At 40.0% G+C, this 20,969-nt stretch overlaps 1 long non-coding RNA gene across 1 annotated transcript in view; it reads left to right on the top strand.

Annotated features, from left to right (window-relative positions):
* LOC128313432 (uncharacterized) overlaps positions 1-20,969 on the top strand; it is a 69,259-nt gene that overhangs the window by 4,129 nt on the left and 44,161 nt on the right. The window contains exons 2-3 of the long non-coding RNA XR_008294135.1: positions 3,347-3,403; positions 10,464-10,573. This is a non-coding gene — a long non-coding RNA (uncharacterized LOC128313432). The remainder of the gene's footprint in view (positions 1-3,346; positions 3,404-10,463; positions 10,574-20,969) is intronic.

Below are 20,969 nucleotides of genomic sequence, written 5' to 3'. Positions count from 1 at the left end.
ACCAGAACATACCTCTTTTCACATAACTTCTCCAGTAATCACACCTTGAGTGTGATCACTTACTATTTTTAGTTTTCTTATCTATTGTAGCTTTTTCTTATCTATTGTAGCTAAAACATATATATATATATGTTTTAGCCTCCAGATTTTACATCCTCTGGGGAACTCAAGAGTTGTGACTTTTATTTCTTTAGCATCCAGAAATAGTACAATGACTCACATTAAAATGAAATAAATGCCATACCTGTGACATACTGCAACCAGCCTTATACATTTGACAGTGAGACCAAGAAATATTTTATTAAACAAGCATAAAATCAATTTCAAAAAAAATTATAGATGTAATGTGAATATCCAATTTGTCCCTCCTGGATCTTTCATTCAAGAAGTTACTAAAACTTTTTTGGTATATGTTTATAGTGATGCCTTTATCAGATCTCAGAATAATAATTAACTAATGGATGGAAGATTCTGTCCTAGAAAGCAACAAGGTCAGCCCACTCATTACCAATTGATTCTTCAACAAATTTAATTATTTAACAAACATCTATGCAACACATACTGTATAGATAACATAGAGTAGACCTTGAAAGGACATTAAATTTACATTCTATCTGAGAAATCAAGAAACAAAAAGTGAAATAAAAACAAAAATTGAAGGGGCACCTGGGTGGCTCAGTCAGTTAAGCATTAGATTTCTGATTTCGGCTCAGGTCATGATCTCATGGTTTGTGGGATGAAGTCCTACGTCAGGTTCTGCACTGATAGTGTGGAGCCTGCTTGGAATTCTCTCTCCCTCTCTTTCTGCCCCTCCCCCCCCAATAAATAAATAAACATTTTTAAAATATAGAACAAAAGTGGTCTCCATTTTATGTCTGAATAAGGGACCAGCACAATATGGTGCTGAGTTAGAGGGGTGGGAGAGGAGACGTAAATGAAGGATTGGCCAGTAAACTCTTCCTGAAGATGTTATTATGTACATCTGGCCTCGAGGAATGGGCAAGGGAGAGACCAGAGGGCAGAGGCAAGAATATACATGCTGTGTTTGAATGACAATGTGTGTTTGGTCCATCTGTATGAATAGGTACATGAAAAGCTTCTTAAACACAAGACGTGGTTTTAACCAATCAATACTAATTTAGATGTCCTCTTTCTGGTGCTGTTTGTTCCTTCCTGCATTTCTGGCCTTCTTGTTGATTCTTTTGACTTCTATTGAAGAATTCCTTTTACTATTTCTTTTAGTGCATATATGCTTATATTGAACTCTGTAGGTTCTAATTTTTATGAAAATGTTTTACCTTAATTTTTGAAGAATATTTTGCTAGCTATAGAATTCTAAGTCTGCTGTAATTTCTCCCCCACTCTTTTTAGATGTCACTCCATTGTCTTCTGGTTTCCATCAGTTCTGTTGGAAAAGTTAGCTGTCAGTTTTATTGTTGCTCATTTGAAGATAATGTGCCTTTTTTTTACTCTGGCTAATTTTAGCATTTTAATATTAGCATTTAGTTTTTCATGGTTTGACTAGGTGTGGTTTTTCTTGTATTTATCTTGCTTCAGATTTATAGAGCTTCTTGGGGCACCTGGGTGGCGCAGTTGGTTAAGCGTCCAACTTCAGCCAGGTCACGATCTCGCGGTCCGTGAGTTCGAGCCCCACGTCGGGCTCTGGGCTGATGGCTCAGAGCCTGGAGCCTGTTTCCGATTCTGTGTCTCCCTCTCTCTCTGCCCCTCCCCCGTTCATGCCCTGTCTCTCTCTGTCCCAAAAATAAATAAACGTTGAAAAAAAAAATTAAAAAAAAAAAAAGATTTATAGAGCTTCTTGATTCTGTGACTTACTGTCTTCTGTTTGGGGAAATTCTTGGCTAGTGTCTCTTCAAATATGTCTCCTGCCACATTTCTACTCCTTTGGGACTCCATTGACAATCATAATAATAAAACCTTTAATCATGTCCCATATGTTTTTTATATTCTTTTCTCTATATTTCATAGTCTTTTCTCTATGCTTCAATCTGGATATTTTCTATCAACCTATCTTCTAGTTCACTAATCTCTTCTGCAGGGTCCAATAGATGGTTTAAACCCATCAATTGGGTATCTTTTTTTTTTTTTTTAAGTAGGCTCCACACCCAACTAGAGCCCAATGCAGGGCTTGAACTCACGACCCTGAAATCAAAACCTGAGCTGAGATTAAGAGTCAGACACCTAACCAACTGAGCCAATCACGTGCCCTGAATTTTTTTAATTGAAGTATAGTTGACACACAATATTACATTAGTTTTAGGTATATGACATAGTGATTTGACAAGTCTGTGCATGGTGCTCTGCTCATCACAAGTGTAGCTACCATCTGTCACCATACAACATTGTTACAATACCATTGACTATATTCCCTATGCTGTACCTTTTATCCTCATGCATTATTTATTCCATAACTGGACCCTGTATCCCCCACTCCCCTTTACCCATTTTGCCCATCTCCCTGACTCCCCTCCCCTCTGGGCAACCATTTGTTCTCTATGTTTATGAGTCTATTTCTGCTTTTTATTTATTTGTTTATTCATTAGTTTGGCTTAGATTCCACATATAAGTGAAATCATATGGTATTTGTCTTTCTCCATCTAACTTATTTCACTTAGCATAATATCTTCTAGGTCCATCCATGTTGTCACAAATGGCAAGATCTCATTCTTTCATATGGCTAAGTAATATTCCAGCCTGTGTGTATGTGTGCATGTGTGTGTACACACATGCGTGTGTACCACGTCTTCTTTATCCATTCATCTGTCAGTGGACACTTGGGTTGCTTCTATATCTTGGCTATTGTAAATAATGCTGCAATAAACATAGGGGTGCATAGATCTTTTCAAATTAACATTTTAATTTTCTTTGGATAAATACCCAGTAGTGGAATTACTGGACCACATGGTAATTTCTATTTTTAATTTTGTGAGGAACCTCCATACTGTTTTCCACAGTGGCTGCACTAATTTACATTCCCACCAACAGTGTACAAGTGTCCATCTATTAGATTCCTAATTTCACTTATTACATTTTTCACTTCTAGGATCTACAATGATTTATTTTTTATTAATACTAATTCTCTGGTGAAATTCTGCATCTTTTCATCTAATTCCTTAAACATACTAATCATATTTTTTAAATTATGACTAAATAAATAAGTGAAGTATGTTTGTCCCCTGTAGGTTTATTTCCATGGTCTGTTTTGTCTTGTCTCTTGATTTTCAATCATTTAGTCCTGTTTCCTGGAATTGTTGATTTTTTTAATTGAATGCTAGATTTTGTATATAAAAAATTATAAGACTCTTAATGATGATATTACTCTCCACAGAAGAACTCATTTTCTTCTGGCAGTGAGACAGACTTCAGGCATATCACCTTTATCCAGGTAAGACTAACTTACCCTAATGTGAGGGCACAGCCTTTTCAAGACTCTTAATTAAAACCCTTGTTTATCAGAGTTCTTTCTCCTTTATTTATTTATTTTATTATTTTTTTTAATTTTATTTTTTTTAATTTACATCCAAATTAGCATATAGAGCAACAATGATTTCGGAAGTAGATTCCTTAGTGTCCCTTACCCATTTAGCCCATCCCCCCCCCACAACCCCTCCAGTAACCTCTGTTTGTTCTCCATACTTATGAGTCTCTTATGTTTTGTCCCCCCCCACCATTTTTATATTATTTTTGTTTCCCTTCCCTTATGTTCATCTGTTTTGTCTCTTAAAGTCCTCATATGAGTGAAGTCATATGATTTTTGTCTTTCTCTGTCTGACTAATTTCACTTAGCATAATACCCTCCAGTTCCATCCACATAGTTGCAAATGGCAAGATTTCATTCTTTTTGATTGCTGAGTAATACTCCATTGTATATATACACCGCATCTTCTTTATCCATTCATCCATTGATGGACATTTAGGCTCTTTTCCATACTTTGGCTATTGTTGATAGTGGTGCTATAAACATTGGGGTGCATATGTCCCTTCGAAACAGCACACCTGTATCCCTTGGATAAATACCTAGTAGTGCAATTGCTGGGTTGTAGAGTAGTTCTATCTTTAATTTTTTGAGGAACCTCCATACTGTTCTCCAGAGTGGCTGCACCAGCTTGCATTGCCACCACAATGCAAAAGAGATCCTCTGTCTCTGCATCCCCACCAACATCTGTTGTTGCCTGAGTTGTTAATGTTAGCCATTCTGACAGGCCCAGAGCCTGACGCGGGGCTTGAACTCATGGACTGTGAGATCATGACCTGAGCTGAAGTTGGACGCTTAACTGACTGCTTAACTGACTGAGCCACCCAGGTGCCCCTATGAAGGTTAATTTTATGTGCAAACTTGACTGGGCTAAGGAATGCCCAAAGAACTGGTAAAATGTTATTTCTGGGAGTGTTTGTGAGAGTATTTCCAAAAGAGATTAGCATTTGAATCAGTAGACTAACAAAGAGCGCCCTCACCACTGTGGGCAGGCATCACTCAATCTGTTGAGAGCCTGAATAGAACAAAATGATGGAAGAAGGATGAATTCTCTCCCCTTCTCTGTCTCTCTCTCTCTCTCCCCTTGAGCTAGGACGTCCATCCTCTCCTGCCCTCAGACATCAGCACTTGAGATTCTCAGGCCTTCTGACTCTGAGACTTACACAAGCAGGCCTCCATTCTCAGGCCTTTGGCCTTGGACTGGGAGTTACACCATCACTTCTTCTGGTTTTCAGCCTTCAGACTTGAACTCAATTATACTACCAACTTTCCTGGTTCTCCAGCCTTCAGATGGCAGATCATAGGATTTCTTGGCCTCTCTAATTGCTTGAGCCAATTCCTATAATAAATCTCTTCAGATAGATAGATAGATAGATATCCCATTGGTTCTGTTTCTCTGGAGAATCTTGAATAATACAGACCCTGAACTCCAGCTTTTGTCTTCCCAGAATAATCTTAAGATAATAATATTAATTCCACCACCATTTTTTGTAGTTATCCCCCATCCGTATTTTATAGTTAGGCTATATCTACATTGTTGGAGCATATAGCCATTGTATAATAATCTGCTTTAGCTCCTATTTGGTCTTAGTTATGCCAGTAACTCTTTAGTGCTCACCCCCAGTTCTTACGTTGATGTCTCTATAGTCATTTTGTTTGCCTGAAGTTCATATACTACTAAATTCCTTGGGAAGGGCTTATGGGAACAATATTCTTCGAGTTCTTAGATGCTGTTAACAGTTTGCCTGTGTTCTTCATGATTGACTCATATTTATTTCCTTAGTGATCTTAAAGATTTGACCACATTTTCTGATAATAATTTTAAAAAGTAAGTCTGATAGTAATCTCATATTTTCTTTTTTAAGCCATACATTCCTTTTTTTCTAGGGGCCCAAAGGATTTTTTTTCCTTTTCTTTAAAATCCAATAACCTTACCAGAATTTGTCACTCTGTGTCATGGTGTACTCTGTCTGAATTGTTTCAATTTTTTTTTCCAGAAAGGTTTTCTTGAACATAGTTTTGGTGTTTGTTCTGTTCCCTTATTTTTGTTTTCTTCTTTAAAGACTTCTTTTACCTAGGGGTGCCTGGGTGGCTCAGCTGGTTAAGCATCCAGCTTCAGCTCGGGTCATGATCTCACAGTTTGTGAGTTCAGGCCCCACATCTGGCTCTGTGCTGACAGCTCAGAGCCTCGAGCCTGCTTCAGATTCTGTCTCCCTCTCTCTCTGCCTTCCCCTGCTCATGCTCTGTCTCTCTCTCTCTCAAAAATGAATAAATGTTAAAAAAAAAAATGTAAAGACTTCTTTTATCTGATTTTGGATCCTCTTTGTCACTCTTCAATATCCATTGCTTTCTCTCAAATCTGTTCATCTCTTTCTTCATTAAAAAAAATTTAAATCTTTTCTTGTATTTCATTTGTTTCTCTTAAGGCACTACTGTTGAGTTTATTTTCTCTTATTTCCTTTCTAGAATACTCATTATTTCTTAGATTATTATTATTTTCTTTCCCTTCTTTAAAAGATTTTATTTTTAAGTAATCTCTACACCCAATGTGGAGCCAGAACTCACAATCCTGAGATCAAGAGTCACATGTTCCTCCAACTGAGCCAGCCAGGCACCCCTGTTTCTTTATTTCGAATTATATTTTTGAGTCCTATCACTTCATCTCTGGGTTTCTAATTCTTTTTTCTGTTGTTTCATATCTTGTATTATTTTCTTAATGTCTTTTAGCTTATTTGGAATTAGCGGTTACAGTTTTGCTCTGTTTTGTGGGTATGTCTATGCAGAGTGCTCTCATTGTCTGTAGGGATGTTATTCAGCTTCTTTCCCCTCCTTTTTTTTTTCTTTATAAAAACGACGTTACCTTTATATTTTTCTGTTGTTTCTTGTAATTTGAAATTAGTTTTCCTGAACTTCTGTAATAAGGTAGCATTCAGGAAAGCTTTCCTCACTTCACAGAACTTTTTCTGTTGGTTTTGGAGAACATTAAAAAATAAGTGCCTGGATAGCTCAGTCAGTTGAGCGTCTGACTCTTCATTTCAGCTCGGGTTATGATCCTGGGTCGAGCTGAGCGCTGAGTCTGTTTGGGATGCTCTCTCTCCCTTTGCCCTTCTCCCCCATCTGCGCTCTCTCTCTCTCTCTCTCAAAATAAAAATAAATAAGTAAAAAAACAAGGCAGCTTGCTTTATGATGTTGCACCACTTTGATCTGGAGCTTTTCTTTCTCTCATCTCTGTTGTCCGTGTACTGTTAAATTTTTAATTCCACCCTAAGCAGTTTCTCTTTAGTTTTGAGTGGTCACAGGAGCCCTATCAGACCTTCCCCCCACCCATCCACCACTGCCCCCCTGGGCTTAATACTGGTATTGGTCAAAACCCCTCCCAGTTTCAGCTGCTGTTCTCAAATTGGCCTGCCCTCTTTCCAGAAAGTCAATGCCCGTTGGCTATTTGGGGGTCTTCCTGTGCTCAGGTCCATCAGATGCATCTCCCTTATCCTTTCTCCCATACATACACTGATAACATGCAGCTCTTATGGCTCATGGTGGTTTGTACCCATCCACTTATATTTTGGAGTTTGTGAGGGCTCCTTGTCACCTAGTTCTGTTGTAAATATTGTTCACAGGTTTGGGGTTTTACTATGCAGTTTTTCTCTCTGTTTTTATGTAGGGATTTAGAGAAAATGAAAAATTACTGATGCTGTCATCTTCCCAGAATCCTCTCCCAAGTTAATTCAATTATAAGTGTATTTTGTATTACATTCCCTTTGGGAGCCTGCTCATAACTTACGGGTGTTGACATCTTGCTTCTGCTTGGGCCTGGGAAGGTTAAGGGCTTTAAATCTTAGCTGTTTATGATACCACAATTAATGACCAAACATAAGGAAGCTAAAATATGAACATAGTAAATTGCCAACTCACATGAATTTTTTAAAAAGCATTTAAATTTAATTACAGCAGAAATATTTCTGAGGATTTGGGGATTGTTCTTAACAATAAATAAATCATTCATGTATATATTTTCAGAATTAATGCAATGAAATTTTCATTTATGGGGTACACATACATATATTTCCTGTGTACAAGCTCCATGGGATGTAGTTACATACACTGTTGTAAATTTTAATTTTACTACTCTTGTAGTTGGGAAATTGTAACAACTGGCAAAAAAAAAAAGAAAGAAAGAAAAGAAAAGAAAAGAAAAGAAAAGAAAAGAAAAGAAAAGAAAAGAAAGGATTTTCAGTAAGCAGACAGTCAACTATCATTAGCTCTAATGGAATTCAGCATGGACCTTAAGAACTAGAAAAAGTCTCAAGTGGTCATGTTGTCCAGATCACAGGCTCAAGATTCTTTATAACTCAATGTGTTTAAGAACTGACAATTAAAAAAAATTTTTTTAACGTTTATTTATTATTGAGAGACAGAGAGAGACAGAGCATGAGCATGGGAGGGGCAGAGAGATGGGGAGACACAGAATCCAAAGTAGGATCCAGGCTCTGAGCTGTCGGCACACAGCCCGACGCGGGCTCAAGCTCCCAAACTGCGAGATCATGACCTAAGCTGAAGTCAGACGTTTAACCAACTGAGCCACCCAGGCACCCCAAGAACTGACAATTTTGTAACAATTAACAGTATCTGTAAGAAATGGGGTTTTGGTTTCGCTATCAGATGAAGTAAAGTAGAGTGACAGCAAGCACAGTAGACAGAAACAATACTTAAGCACGACTTTGAAAAAATATAACAGAGCCATGGTAGCTAGGAAACAGCAGCACAGACAGTGCATTGAAGAGGAATAGTTGAGGAGCGAGGGGTAACTCTAGGGCCATGTTATGATGCTATGCAAGTGACATTGCACATGGTTGCCATAGTTACAGAGCTACATAAGCTATAGACACACAGACCCTATGTACCACCCACCCTGCTGCCACTGCTTTCCACACCTGCCCCCTCTGAGTTTTCTACAGCTCCAGTGCAAGGAGAAAAAGGCCATATGGCTTAAATCAAAATATTTTTTTCACTTCTAAAAATCAGAATAAGAGATTCAGAACAGAAGGCAGGGAAACATCGGAAAATGCTTATTTCCCAAGGGTCAAGAGGCTCCAGAACATCCACTCCAGGAGGAAAAGCTGGTGACCCTTAGTCACCCACTTCCATGTCTACTTTCATGTTCCTTTTTACCCTCTCTGTTCCTCTTCTGGCTACACAGATTCTGTCTCTCTCTCTGCCTTCCCTGCCCCCAACTCCCTGTCTTGATAGCAGCACCAGGGAGAGTTATCACATTGTTCAAAGGAATACATGTGGATTGAAGTGGTAAAGCAGGGATTAGATATTTTGGTACTCTGTTTTCTTCCAGTCGGATTAAAGAAAAGCTTTTGGGTGGCACTACCAGATTTAAAGGAAAATCAGGGTATGCTGAAGAGAAAAAAATCAGTGGTTGTTGGGATTCTGGAGTGGGGAGAAGAAAAAATAACAGAAGAGGGAAGCATATTGGATATAACTAGGGAGGTCCCTAGATGTCATCCTGAATTTGGGTGTGAGGAGGTGGGCAGTGACAAACACATGTGGGAGAGGGGTCCCAGGGGAACATCTGATTTTTCCTGGTGTACTCTTTCTGGTGAACTTCATACTTGGTCAACTGGAGGACCTACTTCCTCACATCCACGGGTAGCATAATGTGAATAACATGGTTTAGGTACTTTTGGGTGCTATTTTTGGGATTTCACCTGAAATGAAATCTCCAGACTCTTTAAGCACACATTCTTTCTCTGAGCATCCCTTATAAGCCAACCCTGCCCTAAATATCTAAGACAGTGCGGCACAGGGGAGAGATGGCTTTGCCATCTGCATTAGATTCCTAGTTAGTTAGTTGCTGTAGCAAAGAACCACAAACTGGGTGGCTTAGAACAAGAGAACATTATTGTTTCACGGTTCTGGAAGCCAGAAGTCTGAAATCACACTTCCTCTGAAACTTGTTGGTGAATCCTTCCTTACCTGGTCCTAGCTTCTGGTGCCTTGCCTGCGATCTTTGGCGTTCCTTGGCTTATAGACACATCACTCCAATCATGTATTATGACATGAAGTTCTCCCTCTGTCTCTTTACATGGCATTCTTTTTATAAGGACATCTATCATATTGGATTAGAGGTACTGAGGGGGGCAACATTTCAACATACCTTTTATGGAGGAGACAAAGTTCAGCCTCTAACACAATCCATCCGATCTGAGTTCAAATCCAAGTTCAGGCACTTATTAACTGTGTGGTCTTGGGTGAGTCACTTAGTGTCTCTGAGCTGAGGTTTCCTGATCTAAGAAATGGAGTGGTCGGGGAGGTCATAATCCCAGCCTCACAGGGTTGTTGCCATATGGAAGAATAGAAAAGGAGGAAAAAAAGGAGCACATATCAGGGAGAGTAATAGAAAGGCTCAGCAGACTTGCTCTGTTATAGAAATGAGTAGTTCTGACCCAGTGAGTGAATACTAGGGAACAAGGGATAAGGTTATCACTGCGTGATCAAGTACAGGTGAACAACCTTTTCACATGACCCTGTGTAGGTCAATTTAAAGTAAAAAGTATTGGGGGCAACTGGGTGGCTCAGTCACTTAAGCATTCAACTTCGGCTCAGGTCCTGACGTCACAGTTCGTGAGTTTGAGCCCCGCATCCGACTCTGCGCTGACAGCTCAGAGCCTGGATCCTGCTTTGGATTCTGTGTCTCCCTCTCTCTGCCCCTCCCCAACTCACTCTCTAACTCTCTCTCCCTCGAGAATAAATAAACATTACAAAATATTTTTTAAAAAAAGATTCTCCCCTCTGCCCCTCTCCCCCATTTGTGCACTCTCTCTTTCTCTAAAGTAAAGAATAAAAAGAATAAGAAAAAAATAAAAAGATAATCAGGCAAGGGAATAGAGGATGGGAAGAGAGTGGACTAAGTGATGGAATAAAGAAACTGAGCTGACTATGAACTAAACCCATTCTCTTCCAGTAAGACAAAAATGGTACAACTAGACCATACCTGTGGCACAGTGAGACTTCTGGAAATGACAACATCACTCAGGATGCAGTGTTACTTCTGTCAGCAGATTTTCTTCTTAGGTAATAATTGCCCTGTCATTGTGGTAACAAGTATGCTCTGTTTCTGCTTTGCTAGTCTTGATAAATAGATTCACTGTCTCCATAAGTCTCTAAACTCCCAAAAGAGAGCATGTGGTGGTTGGTGTGGCCAGTATTCATCCCTACCAGACAGAGTCCTTGTACCAGGCTATTATCTAGGCCTTTGACCTTTGGATCAGGCATCCAGCCTTGGTCCAATCAGCTGAGACCAGGGTGATGGGGTCACATGGCAGACTTGATGCATAAGACCTCGCCAAAAGCCTAAAACTTTCCACAATACTTTCCAGAAAGAATAAAACTGCAGGCAGGACTGTTCTCATAAACACTGGAAAGCATTTCTCCTCCTGGATTTTGTAATAGATCTCCATCCATTTCTCCATTTCTCACCTCTCTCCAAGTTGGGGAGCTGGACACAGTTCAAAAAATTCCCTATATAGAGCACCTAATTGTAGAAGTTACATATATTAGACTTGCTTGAAACTTATTCTACCCACACCCCCTATTCACATACACAACATAAATAAGCTCATACATTCTTTTCTTTTTAATCCCTAGCTCCCATTTTGAGGAAGAAATAAATTACTTTCTACACATAGTTTTTTTTTTTTTTCCTGGCATGTCAACATTAACAGTAGTAGCATAGAATCTTCCAAAGTGCGATAAAATGAATTGCTTCAGTTTCAAGGTGGGATTTTTACCACTTAATATAAAACATTCTGGCAATGTCTACCAATTTATATTCTCTAGAGCAGGGCTCTGCAAGCTCTTCTGTAAGGGGCCAGATAGTAACTATTTTAGGCTCTTTGGGCAATATCGTAACCACTATCCATCACAACCACTCATCACTCTCATTGTAGTATTAAAGCAGCCATAAACAATGTATAAATCAATGAGTGTGGCTGTGTTCCAGTAAAACTTTATTTACAAAAGCAGACTGGACTTGGCTCAAGTTTGTAGTTTACCAGGCCCTGATCTAGAGGATAATTATTTATGGTTTTCTGCTGTTGGGCAAAGTAAGAGCTGAACCTCACAATAGTGGTCGTTTTTCTAACAGATGGCATGGAGTTTCGCTGTTCAATTGACTTTCCTTATGTAGATTAAGTTATACAATAATAAATAATTGAAGGTCACCACATCACACAAGCCTGTATGGCCATATGCCACAGCACTGAATTTATTTAAAATGATTTTTCTGCATTTCCAATTTGAGACCAGATTAAGGCAAAGGAATAGGTAGTGTGTTCTTAGGTTTATCCGTCCAACATGTTGTTTCAGACACACTGTGACATCTCTAAAGGACACATAAATCAAGCAAGGTCCCTGTCCTCAAGGAGCTTATGATTTTATGTACTCGTTTCCTAGTTTGCCATAACAAAGTACTGCAAACTGAGTGGCTCCAAAAAACAAATGTATCGTCTCACAGTTCTGCAGCTGGGTCTGAAATCAAGGTGTCGGCAGGGCCCCGCTCCCTCTGAAGCCTGTAGAAGAGAATCTTTCCTTGCCTTTTCTTAGCTCCTGGTGGCTTGCCTGCCATCCTTGCCATTGCTTGGCTTATAGCTCCACTGCTTAATTTTCTGCCTTTGTCGTCACATGACATTCTCCCCTCCTGTGTCTCTCTTTTCCTCTTCTTAAAAGGATACTGGTTATAACAATTCAATATACTCCACTATACTCTAGTATGACGTCATCATCTCTTAACTCATTTCATCTGCAATGAGCCTATTTTCTTTCTTTCTTTCTTTCTTTCTTTCTTTCTTTTTTAATGTTTATTTATTTTTGAGAGAGAGACAGAGGGCATGAGCGGGGAAGGGGACAGAGAGAGAGGGAGACACAGAATCTGAAGCAGCTCCAGGCTCTAAGCTGTCAGCACACAGCCCGACACGGGGCTTGAACCGATGAACGGCAAGACTATGACCTGAGCCAAAGTTGGACACTCAACCAACTGGGTCACCAGGCACCCCAAATGACCCTATTTTCAAATAAGGTCATACTCTGAGGTACTGGAAGTTAAACACATTTTTGGAGGAGAAAACAATTCAGCCAACAGCAGAAGGTAAAAATAAATGTAAAATAAATGTGAAAAACGTGGTTGCTATGATTCAAGTCTGTGTAAAGTACAGGGTGAGGACAGGGGATAAAGGAGATAAACTTTATCTGGAAGGGTTTGGAAAGGCTCCATAAAGGATGTGAAATTTGAGCAGGTTCTGGAAAATGAGGCTAAATGTTTGCCAGATGCAAATGGGGTATAAGTTGGGCCTGGGGATTGGAAGAGCATCCCCTGCAGGAACAGCAACAGAGGCAGTAAGTAGTGTGACGTAACCAGTTTCATTATGGTCTACTATACCCTGAAGGGGGTTTAGGCTTACTGTTTTCCAGAGAAATAAAAATGAGGCCTAGTTGATGCACCTGTGACAATTGTTCAAGATCACTGGCAGCTCCAGAATTTCCATATAGGAGGGGCTCAGGGGGACAATCTAAGTGGAAGGCAGGTGACTAATCAAAGCTATTTTTTCATAGCAATCACACTGTTTTTACTTGGTTTGCCTGTCATAGATTAATAAAAATAGCACTTAACTAAATATGCTTTATTGGCACTTCACATAAAATGGAGAAAATATTAATTGTGCATTTCAAAGAGTAAGTACAACCAGGGGTGACTTGAGAGGGCAGTGATGGAAACCATGAAAAAGGGGCAAACCTTCCTCCCAGCCTTTTGCCTACTCTCATCCCTAAGGGTTGAGCGTTGTTTCTTTACAGTTAGCATTGCAATAAGTGATTAAATGTGTTCTATCTCCTCCCCAGGTATTGTTGTTGTTGTTTTTTAAGTTTATTTATTTGTTTAGAGGGAGAGAATGAGCAGGGAATGGGCAGCAGGAGAGGGGGGCTCTGTGCTGACGGCAGTGAGCCTGATGTGGGGCTTGAACTTACAAAATACAAGATCATGACCCGAACTGAGGTCAGACGCTTAACTGACTAAGCCACCCGGGCACCCCTCATCCCCAGTTTATAGGTGAAGGTGGTGAGGTTTAGAGAGGTTAAATACATTGCCCTACTCACACAGCTAGTGATTCCATTCTGATGATAATCTAAAAAACTGTATAGTAAATGTGTGAGCTAGTCTTCTGCACTGGCCAGCAGTAGCCACTAGCCACATTTGGCTGTTTGAGTGGAAATTCATTAAAAATTCTGTCCCTGGCTTACTCTAGTCCCCTTCAAGTGCTCAGTAGCCACAAGTGGCATTGGATAGTGCAGATACAGAACATTTTCATTAAAAATAAAATGACCACTTTATAACTGAGTACTATAGTTTTGTTCATGTTTGCTTTGTTTTTATTTAAAAAAATTTTTTAATGTTTATTTATTTTTTTTTTAATTTTTTTTTCAACGTTTATTTATTTTTGGGACAGAGAGAGACAGAGCATGAATGGGGAGGGGCAGAGAGAGAGGGAGACACAGAATCAGAAACAGGCTCCAGGCTCTGAGCCATCAGCCCAGAGCCTGACGTGGGGCTCGAACTCACGGACCGCGAGATCGTGACCTGGCTGAAGTCGGACGCTTAACCCACTGCGCCACCCAGACGCCCCTAATGTTTATTTATTTTTGAGAGACAGAGGCAGAGACAGAGTGCCAACAGGGGAGGGGCAGAGAGAGAGGGAGAATCCAAAGCAGGCTCCAGGCTGAGATGTCATCACAGAGCCCAATCCAGGGTTCGAACCCACAAACCGCGAGAGCATGATCTGAGCTGAAGTCGGACACTTAACCAACTGAGCCACCCAGGCCCCCTCCTCGTGTTTGCTTTGTGTTTGTGATCAGATTGGCACAATGTAGCATTCTCCAGTTGTCCTAGGCAAATGAGAAAAGAATAGAGTTGGCCTTAGTATGCGAATGATGTATTACCACTGTATTAAGGAAGGTTATCTAATGGTTCAAATAAAGAAAAATTGCCGTTACAAATGCACTGAAATCAAAAGAACCTGCCCTGTGGCAATAAGTAGCATGCTTACTTTATAATTAGTTATATAGTTTTAGCAAAATAATATCTATCTCATTAAATTAATATTGTCAATTTAGATATCACTGGCTTGATAGTTTTATTTAAATTCAATCTGGAAAAAGTATTTGGTTCATAAGAACTATAAATATTAGGAGTTTGTACCTAGTTTTATTTTTGTTACATGAAGATAACATACTAAGGGTGATTTGGATAAATGTAAGGACCAGTGGAGAATTTTCATTCCTCTTTAGAAGAGGTCATCATTGAGAAACCGAGATTGAGAAACACTGTGAAAACCTTCAGGATGAAGGAGCCTGAACACATCACCTGAAACACACAGTCCCAGGCCCACTGAGCATGCGTGATTATCAGTATTCTATCAAACCCAGATTAACTAGAACACTCCTGTCACTAGTACACCATAGCTGTACCCAGGGATATATTAGTATACCAACTGCAGCAGCTGACAAGGCTCCACACTGATGAAACATTTTACCCCACAATTTTCTAATCACCCCCTTGTTTTAGAATTCAATTAGTGAAACTTGATTTACACCATTCATAAATACAGAATTTTGCACCTCCCTTATGTAGCTCTTAATAGACAAAAAAAAAAAAAGTTTGCTGTAAGCAAGGAGACCACAAGGCAAGACCCACTTTTCTTTTTCTGGCACATGGATATTTTTTCTCTGTCTTAATCAGACCAACTATTCTCAAGCACCTCACTGATGGGAAATAGGACTCAAGAGCATCATTTTCATATTACCACCTCACAATAATTTCTTAAAAGACTTCCTGTCTCCTCACATAGTCTTCGGCCTCCAGCCTTCCCCTTGAAATCTACAGATAGAGTTCACAGTCCCTGAGACAAACACTGCTTTCCTCACCATAAATGAGAAACAGAGGCGTATCTAGGCTGGACTGTCTCATTGGGTGCACCCCAGGGCTACAATCAGCTCAAGCTGGTCTTTCTACTGTGATTGCAATAGAGAAGCCCACTTGGGTGACTCCTATACCACTGGGGAAGTAAACTCTTATTTTGAGTGGCATTTTGTATTACATTGAGACCCCTTATTTATGTTGTTGCACTGTATATGTATCCCCAGAATTTTGGCTGAATGTCTTACCTCTTATTTCTGAAAAGTGCTTGTTGAATATTCCTACTATTTTCTGCAGAGTAAGACTTAAGACACAGCTGCTATGTAAGTGGCAAATAAGCTACCAAAATCCTATGAACCAGGATACTATAAAGTGCTAAACAAACATACAAACAAACAAACAAACAAAAACTGGTTACCATCTTTTAAAATACTCCAAAGATATACAAACTACCACTTACAAGAGTTCTAAAAATCTACCTCCCCTCCCTGGAGAAGGTGTTTCTGATTGTTGAGATAAGTAAGTAAAGCAATCTTTCACTCAAATTGTGCGAGTGTAGTTAATTAAAACTGTTGAAGTTAAATTATGCTATGCTAATAATAGTAGTCACCATTTATTTGGCTCTTACTCTATACCAGATACTATGCCAAGCTATTTACATTTACTATTTATTCCTTACAAATATTTAATGAAGGTATGTGGTGGTAGGTGTGTTTTAAGGAGTTGAAAAAACAAAAACAAAAAGTGAGGAGGCCTAGGAATTAGCCTGGAGGTCACATAGGTACTAAAGTCAGAATTTGAACTCAGAACTTCCTGAACTCCCAAGCCTCACAAGCAATAATCTTAGGTATAATATTATTACATAATAATATTATCAGGTATAATAAGGATATATGTCATAATGAGCCATATTTCAGTTAATTTGTTGCTATTCCTCAAACTAAGCATTCTGATTTTCTTTTTTTTTTTTTTTTCAACGTTTATTTATTTTTGGGACAGAGAGAGACAGAGCATGAACGGGGGAGGGGCAGAGAGAGAGGGAGACACAGAAACGGAAACAGGCTCCGGGCTCTGAGCCATCAGCCCAGAGCCCGACGCGGGGCTCGAACTCACGGACCCCGCGAGATCCTGACCTGGCTGAAGTCGGACGCTTAACCGACTGCGCCACCCAGGCGCCCCACTGATTTTCTTTTTTTTAATTAAAAAAAATTTTTTTTACCATTTATTCATTTTTGAGAGACAGAATGTGAGCAGGGGAGGGGCAGAGAGAGAGAGAGAGAGGGAGACACAGAATCTGAAGCAGGCTCCAGGCTCTGAGCTGTCAGCACGAGCACACTCGGGGCTCCAACCCATGAACTGTGAGATCCTGACCTGAGCCGAAGTCAGACACTTAACCAACTGAGTCACCCAGGGACCCCAGCTTTCTGATTTTCAATATTTACTTCTAGCTTCCAGGAAAATGTCAAGACAAAATTTCACTGTGGTCAGTTACAGATCACTCTTAAGTTACCTCAGTGTGTTGGCAACTCAGATACCCTTCACAAAGTACCTTTTTTTTTTTTTTACTCTTAATTCATGAGGTTTGGCCCCAAGTCCCCAAAGCATTTTCATCTCCAGTGAGAGAGGTCTTATGAAGCACATTGATGCCCCATTTCATCCCAAGGTGAGCTCTCAACAGTGCTCCGCAACCATGACCTCACTTCTCTAGTGGCGTCACCTTTATGAGAGAGTTCAGCCGCCAACAGCTGGGCATCGGTGGAACAGGAGCGGAATAATGAATTAGCCACTTGAAAACTCAAGGGGAATTTTAAGGGTCTGGATTTTTTCCAGGTCTCCTGGTAGGCATCCTCACTTTTGTCAATAAAAAAATAGCTGATCTTTAGAAAAACACAAGCAAAGGGCACCTGGGTGGTTCAGTAAGCTAAGCATCCAACTCTCAATTTCAATTTAGGTCATGATCTCACATTTCGTGAGTTCCATCCCCATATTCGGGCTCTGCGCAGGTGGTGCAGAGCCTGCTTGGGATTCTCTCTCCCCCTCGCTCTCTGCCCTTCCCCCACTCACATGCTTTCTCTCTCAAGTTAAATAAATAAACATTAAAAAAAATAAGCAAGACTTAATCTAGGTTACTTTTAGAAAATCTTAGTATGTACTTGAGTTTTATTAGGTAAACTTTGATAATTAATTCTGTAAACCCAAAACCAGTCCATTGTAAAAGGTACCGTGTCTTCCCTACCCTGCCTCCACCGTCAGGACCAGGGGCAGACTCAGAAAGCCTATCCACTCCTTGTCACTTCTTGTCCCTTATCAGTTTATTTAGGGGAACATGTATGGGCAAAGAGAAGAGTGTCAGTTTGGCAGGCACTTACTGGATAGTTATTTCATATACTGTAAAACCTAGTCAATAAAATGTATCCAATACGGAATTTGTGATGTTATCAATTGTTCTGAAGTTTGTATTTGCACCATCAATAAAAAGGGTGTGCTAGACAAATACATAATGTCTACATAATTATAATTTGTAAAGAAAAGAAAACTTTTTTTTTTTTTTTTTTTTTTTTTACCGTGGACCAAATTGTGCACCTGTCATCCCTCCCCACACTTCAGATTCCTACTCAAGCCCCAACCCGCAATGTGGTGGTTTTTGGAGGTGGGCCTTTGGGAGGCAATTAGGTTTAGATGAGGTCATGGGGGTGGAGCCCTCATGATGTGATTAGTGTCCTTATAAGAAGGGTTACCAGAGCGCTTGCTTGCTTGCTCTCTCTGCCTTGTGAGGACCCGGTGGGAGGTGGCTGTTTGTAAGCCACGAAGAGCATTCTCACCAGAACCCTGACCGCCATGGCACCCTGATTTCGGACTTCCAGTCTCCAGAACTGTGAGAAAATTAATCAATGTTGTTTAAGCCACCTGGTGTGTGTTGTTTTGCTATGACAGTATGAGCTGATTAATATGTCTTATGTTACTTTGAAGCACCTATCTGCATGCAAAGAAAATTAATAATTTTACAGTTACCATTTGCATGTGTTCATTAAAGCAAAGCTGATAGGACCTCTCCTTGGCAATGCTTCTGTGATCCTCTAACTTGGAAGTGATAAAACTGCCTTTAAAAAATTGCATAATGCAGTTTTTTCAATAATTTGGACAGAGTTATAGCCAATTAGTCAGAATTTGTGAAGTTTTACTCTTCTGCCCCAAAACTCTAAAGAAGTTATTATGTATCATAACAAATTAAATGTTGTACCCAGTGAGACACATGGGCTCATTCTCACAGCAAGATGTTGTGTTTTGTTGTAAGAGCATTAACATGGAATGGATTTTTGTGGATAATCACTGGAGCTAGGTATCAAATACATGGAGTTCATTGACATTCTCTCTACTTTTGTGGGCATTTTAAAATATTGATCACACAAAGCTCTAAATATATGCATAATCATGAGCTACATATGCACTAATGAGTGGACAAATTGACTATGCAATGCAAGTGTGGTTGCTTAGTTGTGTTTTGATCCATAACCATTTTTAAAAATGGAAAATAACAGCCTCCTGGCCCCCTTTGTAAAAAGTGCAAATGATGCCAGCTGCCTTGAATGGAAGAGAATGTTTTGCACTCTATTTTCACAGCTGCCTTATCAGTTTCCTAAACTCAATTAGGGTGGAGTGCAGGAACTATGGGAGGACTAGGGGCTTTGTTGCAGTTTGAAGATAACCATATCTTCCCAGGCTAACCTCTTAGAGTGAAGACCTCTCCCCAGAGGAGGAAGAAAGTAGGGCCTTAAAGTGATCTTAGAGTTTACAGAGTGGTTGAAGCTTGACCATCTATGGAGACCTCTGCCAGCCTTGTGGGAAAATGACTCGGTATGCAATTGTTTTCACGTGGGCACTTTCCCAGACTAGATAAAGTCCCTCCATTCCATCCTACCCCTCCTCCTCAAAATTACCTGAACCCCAGGTGTGGCAGGTTGGTATTGTTCTGAATGAAGTAGGGCAAGAACTACCCGGTAAATAAGGAAAGTATCTCTTCAGTCTTCTTGCCTGCTGGTCACGGCCATGTTCTCTTGGCTTCAGTGTGGAAAGGAGAATTTCCACAATTTCAAAGGTAGTGTTTGCTACTGTTCATTAGTAGCTGAGTAATTATTTAGGTTCTTGACCTCTTTACATGCTCTGGATTTCCATGGCTGTAAGATATGAATTGAGCTGAGGACTTTATGAGGAGCAGGAGGAAATGTGTTTTTTTTTTTTTTTTTTTCCCTGCAGAGTTTTCATTTTACTCCTAACCTAGTTTTAGACTGGAGATGTGGGTGGTGAGCATTCAGGCCCTTCGTGAGGCATTATACAACCTATGAGAGTTCTACAGAGTGGATAGAAAAGTGCCTATAACCCACTTTAAAAAAAGTGTTTCATAATATAGACTCTGAAACCCTGACATTCTCCAGGGCATGGAATTATTGACAATGTTACCTGATGGAAGAGAAGAATTTTTTTTTAATTTTTTCAAAATGTTTACTTTTGAGAGCGAGAGAGACAGAGTGCAAGCGGGAGAGGGGAAGAGAGAGAGGGAAACAGAATCTAAAGCAGGCTCCATGCTCTGAGCTGTCAGCACAGAGCCTGATCCGGGGCTCAAACTCACAAACGGTGAGATTGTGACCTGAGCCGAGGTCGGACACTTAACCAACTGAGCCACCCAGGTGCCCCTGAAGAGAAGAATTCTTAAATAGTCCTTGCTCCTGTCCCTCACAGGTTAAAGGAGAAAGGAGGGCGAGGGTAACAGATGAAGGTGGTTAAGGAATGCTTTGTCTTTGGGACTTACCAACCACTTACTGTTTCTAAGACCTGAACTCCAAACCTAGAAAAAGTTGCCATGTACAGGGGGATTGCAGTTAGTATAACTTTTATTTATCACATCAAATTCTCATCAGAAATTTTCATTAAAATGAAGCCTACATTAAGGTCTTCACTTTCCCTTTGTTGCTAGAACTTTTAAGGTAGATGTGTTGTCTATTTTCATCAGCATTTTGAGAACTCATACGAGGTGCAGCAATGTCCCTAGGCAGTTGGGAAAAGTTATAAAGAAGTTTGAGTTGGGGCACGTGGATGGCTTAGTTTGTTAAGCACCTGACTCTTGATATCGGCTCAGCTCATGATCTCCCTGTTGTTGAGATGGAGCCTGGTGTTGAGCTCTGTGCTGGCAGCACAGAGCCTGCTTTGGATTCTCTCTCTCTCTCCCTCTCTGCCCTTCCCCTGTTCACATGCTCTTTGTCTCCCAAAATAGACATTTAAAAAAAAAAAGTTTGAGTCCTAATAGTCTCATATTTCAAGGATCTTATCTTTCACTAATTTATTAAATAAATATTTGAGTGCCTACTATGTGCTAAGCACCATTCTAAGTGCTAAGCCTGTGGCAAAACAAAAGAAATCCAAGGTCCTAACAGCTTGCATTCTAATGTGGATTGACCCACACGGAAATGGAGCATTAGGGAGTAGCAAGGTCAAATATGAAAATAGGAC

Source organism: Acinonyx jubatus, chromosome E1, assembly GCF_027475565.1.
Source record: "Acinonyx jubatus isolate Ajub_Pintada_27869175 chromosome E1, VMU_Ajub_asm_v1.0, whole genome shotgun sequence".
Lineage (NCBI taxonomy): Eukaryota > Metazoa > Chordata > Mammalia > Carnivora > Felidae > Acinonyx > Acinonyx jubatus.
Note: the sequence above shows the minus strand (reverse complement) of the source record. Positions and strands in the feature narration are given on the sequence as shown.